We start from the raw sequence: 5,804 nt of genomic DNA, 5'->3' as shown, positions 1-5,804 counted from the left end.
GGAGTAGATCACCAGATAGCAGTCTAAATTATCCTTAGAGGAATAAGGATATGTTTCTCGGTTATGGAGGTGATAAAGAGTTCGACGTAAGAGTTACGTCGATGCAAGCTTAACACCTATCCGGATAGCTCTGAGTAGAGATACCGGATACGTATAATGGAGCAACAATTTAGAATAGCTCCAAGTAGAACAGTTATTTGAAATGGCTCCAAATGTAGCGTAGTAATTGCATCTACAAGATGACATAGAAATTTGCGAAGTACATACGGATCTGAATGCTGCAGACCCGTTGACTGAACCCTCTCTCACAAGCATAACATGATCAAACCCAGAACTCTTGGGTGTTAGTCACATGGGGATGTGACCTTGAATGTTAACCACATATCGATGTGAACTGGATTATTGACTCTAGTGCAAGTGGGAGACTGTTGGAAATATGCCCTAGAGGCAATAATAAATTGGTTATTATTATATTTCCTTGTTCATGATAATCGTTTATTATCCATGCTAGAATTGTATTGATAGGAAACTCAGATACATGTGTGGATACATAGACAACACCATGTCCCTAGTAAGCCTCTAGTTGACTAGCTCGTTGATCAATAGATGGTTACGGTTTCCTGACCATGGACATTGGATGTCGTTGATAACGGGATCACATCATTAGGAGAATGATGTGATGGACAAGACCCAATCCTAAGCCTAGCACAAGATCATGTAGTTCGTATGCTAAAGCTTTTCTAAATGTCAAGTATCATTTTCTTAGACCATGAGATTGTGCAACTCCTGGATACCGTAGGAGTGCTTTGGGTGTGCCAAACGTCACAACGTAACTGGGTGGCTATAAAGGTACACTACAGGTATCTCCGAAAGTGTCTGTTGGGTTGGCACGAATCGAGACTGGGATTTGTCACTCCGTGTAAACGGAGAGGTATCTCTGGGCCCACTCGGTAGGACATCATCATAATGTGCACAATGTGATCAAGGAGTTGATCACGAGATGATGTGTTACGGAACGAGTAAAGAGACTTGCCGGTAACGAGATTGAACAAGGTATCGGGATACCAACGATCGAATCTCGGGCAAGTATTGTACCGCTAGACAAAGGGAATTGTATACGGGATTGATTAAGTCCTTGACATCGTGGTTCATCCGATGAGATCATCGTGAAACATGTGGGAGCCAACATGGGTATCCAGATCCCGCTGTTGGTTATTGACCGGAGAGTTGTCTCGGCCATGTCTGCATGACTCCCGAACCCATAGGGTCTACACACTTAAGGTTCGATGACGCTAGGGTTATAGGGAAAGTATGTACGCGGTTACCGAATGTTGTTCGGAGTCCCGGATGAGATCCCGAACGTCACGAGGAGTTCCGGAATGGTCCGGAGGTAAAGATTGATATATAGAAAGTATGGTTTTGGCCATCGGAAGTGTTCCGGGCATCACCGGTAGTGTACCGGGATCACCGGAGGGGTCCGGGGGTCCACCAGGTGGGGCCACCAGCCCCGGAGGTCTACATGGGCCAATAGTGGGAAGGGACCAGCCCCTAGGTGGGCTGGGGCACCTCCCACCAAGGCCCAAGGCGCCTCCAAGAGGGGAAGGGGGCAAACCCTAGGGCAGATGGGCCCTAAGGCCCACCCCAGGTGCGCCTCCCCCTCTCCCCCTTGTGGCCGCCACCCAAATGGGATCTGGGGGCTGCGGCCATCCCTAGGGAGGGAACCCTAGGTGGGGACGCAGCCCCTCCCCTTCCCCTATATATACTTGAGGTATTGGAGGCTGCAAGACACACGAGATCCTCTCCCTCTTGGCGCAGCCCTACCTCTCTTCCTCCTCGTCTCTCGTAGTGCTTGGCGAAGCCCTGCTGGAGTCCCGCGCTCCTCCACCACCACCACGCCGTCGTGCTGCTGCTGGATGGAGTCTTCCCCAACCTCTCCTTCTCCCCTTGCTGGATCAAGGCGTAGGAGACGTCACCGTGTTGTACGTGTGTTGAACACGGAGGTGCCGTCCGTTCGGCACTAGGATCATCGGTGATTTGGATCACGACGAGTACGACTCTATCAACCCCGTTCACTTGAACGCTTCCGTTTAGCGATCTACAAGGGTATGTGGATGCACTCTCCTTCCCTTCGTTGCTAGATTACTCCATAGATTGATCTTGGTGATGCGTAGAAAATTTTGAATTTCTGCTACGTTCCCCAACAAAAACCGTGCAGTCCAAGGCTTGTGCGATGTCAAGAGAGGTCGCCTCATCCAGGTTCATAGGGACGAAAGTTGTTTTGGAGAAGTTAATTCGCAGTCCTGTGGCTATTCCCAACAAGATTCTTATGTACTGATTTTCAAAACAAAAAAAATCTCATCTACTATTCCACTAACCTGTACTATTTTTGACATCTTTAGGCAGAGCATAAGTTAAGTCCTTTTAGACCCCGGCAAGATCCTCATCCACTACTCCGCTAGCCTACATCTGCTCAGATGAATGAAGAATGTATACAAGCTAGCCTTTACCAAAATTTGTTTCACCTAATATAACAAAGTATGCACGTTAGTGAGCTCAGAACGAAAAACATGAGACAGTTAACTTCAGTGAGTCATTCCATACATTCTACTGTCTTCAGAATCTGTGTCACCATACATGAGACAGTTAACTTCAGTTAATATGGTTCACCTAATATAACAAAAGCTGTGTCACCTAACATAACAAAATCTCACCGTCTTCAGAGTTCAGACTGACAGAGCGTTCCAGAGGACAAAATTATCAAGCATCCGAACAGCAAAAGGCTGGCAGAAAGCCAGACAGGTTATCATGCAGTTTCCTTCTAAGCTTCTTCATCGGTCTTTATTTTTTGCGTATATTCTTCCTCAGTCTTCTGATTCACATTCTCCGTCCATGCTTCCCTCATCATCATCATTCCTTTGTGTGCACCCTTCACTTCCTAGCTTCATCTTATTATCCTCCTTGCCATGAGATGCAGTACAAGTCAAATTCGCAACAGTGTTGATCCTGCTTATAGTAACACAACATGACGCATTACTATTACATATGCTTTCAAAGACCCTAAACAAGAACAAATAATATATACTCTTTTATGCACATACCTTGTACTAGATTTCTCTGCTCCATCAGCAGCAGCAGCAATGCTGTTCTTCCCATTAGCGCCAAGAGCTTCAGTGCGCATGTCCTGCAGAATGCAACAGGCTTCCTCCCGAATGGAAACAGACGCCGCTTCGTCACAGCCTAGATTGCTCAGATTCTCACGCAACAGCTTGGCTTCCTTTGCAGCACCCTGCTTGAAATATCGTTTTGTGACAAAATTTCAAGAAATGTGTACAGATCTGCCTATGAAAAGCCAGTGAAGGCAGAAAGGTCTGCATTTATGCACTTACCACCATGGCAGCGCCAGCAGCTGCGGCGACGGATCCAGACCCTTTGTACAACATAAGACTGATGGCATGCTCTCTGATCATGTTACCGGAGTTGTACCTCCCGCACATGGCCCTCTCGCACATCAACTCAGACTCTTTGCAGATACACTAGTTGAAACCAAAAGGTTTAATTTGTACTGTACTTAGTAAATGGAACAAGGACTGATACAGACTAAGTGGACATGAAAATACCACCAAAGCAGCGGCTGCGGCATATGCGCCAGAGTATTCGCACGCTCCGTCGATTATGTCCTGCGCACGCTGCTTGATTTTGTGGCTCAGAGCAGTCTCAGTGTCAGTTAATTTCATGAGAGAATTCCTTATTTAACACTATTTTAAATTTTGTTTCCTTATTTAACACTCAAAAACTTTTTCTTCCTTATCTAACAATGAGTTAAAATTTTATGCCCTTTATGACACTTTTATCCATTTTGAGCCTAAATGACACATAAAAAGACCCCTTTGCCCCTCATGTGATATATGTGTGTGTGAGGTGCAGTAGTATACACACAACATCAATGGGGCAGTAGCGCACACGCACGCATCGGCAGGAACACGCACACAGCAGCACACTGCACATAGGCACGCGCGCACACAACAGCGCACACGCACGCAGCAGCACAAACACGCACGTACACACGCACACACATACATGGCTATGTGTATTCTGTACGTGCAGCATAGACGTATGGGTATTCAGAATTGTATGCATACAACATACATCTGCTAGAGCCATAAGCCACGTACAGAGTACATGCTACTGCCGTGTATGGCCTTCGATGCATGCATGCAATTGTACGCGTGGGCAATTTTGCCATGCACTACGTACAAAGGCAATGATAGACCATATAATGTATGCATCCACTATATAATGTATCTAGACATACATATATTCTCCCTTGGAGATCCTGCACTAAAAGAAAACTCAGATATTTAAAATAGATTATGTGAGCTCCATAAGAAAATCCAACAATTAATAGTATAATAATTATTAATAAAAATGATAAAGAAATCATTGAACAGCACGTGCGCCCAAACATACCACTTGAGGGGCAAAAGGGTCTTTTCAAATGTCATTTAGGCTAAAAATGGACATAAGTGTTATAAAAGGTATAAAATTTAGACTCGTTGCTATATAGGGAAGAAACTATTTGTCGATGTCAAATAGGGCATAAAATTTAGACATAGTGTTAAATAAGGAATTCTCTCTATCATCTTGTCCCTCCCACACAGACCGATGAACTTGGCCTCCGTCTCCAGACACTTAAAAGCATCGGTTTGCAATTGATACAAGGAAATTGTTCGAAACTTTAGTTCATGTTTTCAGTTTTTGTTCACGAATTGAAGATATTCATAATTCCTTGGTGTTTCCAGAAAAGATTTAGAGTTCAAAAAATTGTTTGAAATTTTCAAAAATTGTTTGCCTTTTGCAAAAATTGTTCAATGTTTCCAAAAGGATTTTCGGTTTACAAATTTTGTTCACTTATTCAAAAAATGCCGTGCTTCCAAATTTGTTCGGGATTTCCTAAATTGTTCAACGTTTAAATTTTTTTAATTAAACTTGTTGTGCTTTCAAAAGTTGTATCTGTGAAAAAAAATGTTCCTACTTTTAAATATTACTCCCAAATGAAAAAAATGTTTACGTTTGCAAACAGTTTAGGAATTTCAGAAAATGTTCACGATTTCAGAAATTTTCAAAAATTGTTCGCGACTCTAAAAAATTGCTTAATTTTTGGAAAGAAAAATCGTGACTTTCCCAAAAGTGTTAAGTTTGATACTTTTGTTAGTTCTTGATGTTTTGCACTGCATATCAGTCAGATAGCTGTTTCGGTCGTAGTGGCTTTCCCCAACTACCCCGTACGCCGTCCCTGGTTCGATTCCTTAGCGAACGCTTGCTACAAGTTTTTTGCGATTTTCCAACCCTTTCTTTGCGTCGCACCACACTAGGCTGGCTTAAGTGGACTGCCCCCTGTGCGATTAGCCGACTACCTGCCATAAAGAGCGGCATATAGGGCACCCACGACCTTGCTCACGCGCGAGCCAACTTGGCCTGGCCCAACAGAAAGGAGAAGGGCTTGGGGCGTCCTTGGGTCGCACGATCGCTCCACCACCTGAGCCATTACCTTTTGCAAAAGTTCACGCATTTTTAAAAAAAAAATGAACAAGGAAAAAGAAAACCAAATAAAAGTTCATTGATGTTGAAAAAAGTTCACAAATTTGAAAAAAGTTCGTCAATTCTAAAAAAAGTTCATCAATTTTGAAAAAAAAGTTCATCGATTTGTGAAAAGTCCACGGATTTTAAAAAGAGCTCAGGAATTTAAGAATAGGAAAAAGGAAAGGAAAGGAAAAATAAAAGAAAAGAAAAATGATAAGAAAAAA

The 5,804-nt window shown here is 43.4% G+C and overlaps 1 protein-coding gene across 1 annotated transcript in view; it reads right to left on the bottom strand.

The window, feature by feature from the left end:
- Window positions 1-2,570: 2,570 nt before the first annotated feature.
- LOC119303582 overlaps window positions 2,571-5,804 on the bottom strand; it is a 6,538-nt gene continuing 3,304 nt past the window's right edge. The window contains exons 8-11 of the mRNA XM_037580714.1: window positions 3,618-3,686; window positions 3,387-3,533; window positions 3,099-3,286; window positions 2,571-3,003 (exon numbers count right to left, since the gene is read on the bottom strand). The gene's annotated coding sequence lies outside the window, so the exon portion shown is untranslated. The remainder of the gene's footprint in view (window positions 3,004-3,098; window positions 3,287-3,386; window positions 3,534-3,617; window positions 3,687-5,804) is intronic.

Source organism: Triticum dicoccoides, chromosome 5A, assembly GCF_002162155.2.
Source record: "Triticum dicoccoides isolate Atlit2015 ecotype Zavitan chromosome 5A, WEW_v2.0, whole genome shotgun sequence".
In the NCBI taxonomy this organism is placed as follows: Eukaryota; Viridiplantae; Streptophyta; class Magnoliopsida; order Poales; family Poaceae; genus Triticum; species Triticum dicoccoides.
The sequence above is the reverse complement of the archived record's forward strand: the minus strand, read 5'-3'. Positions and strand labels throughout refer to the sequence as shown.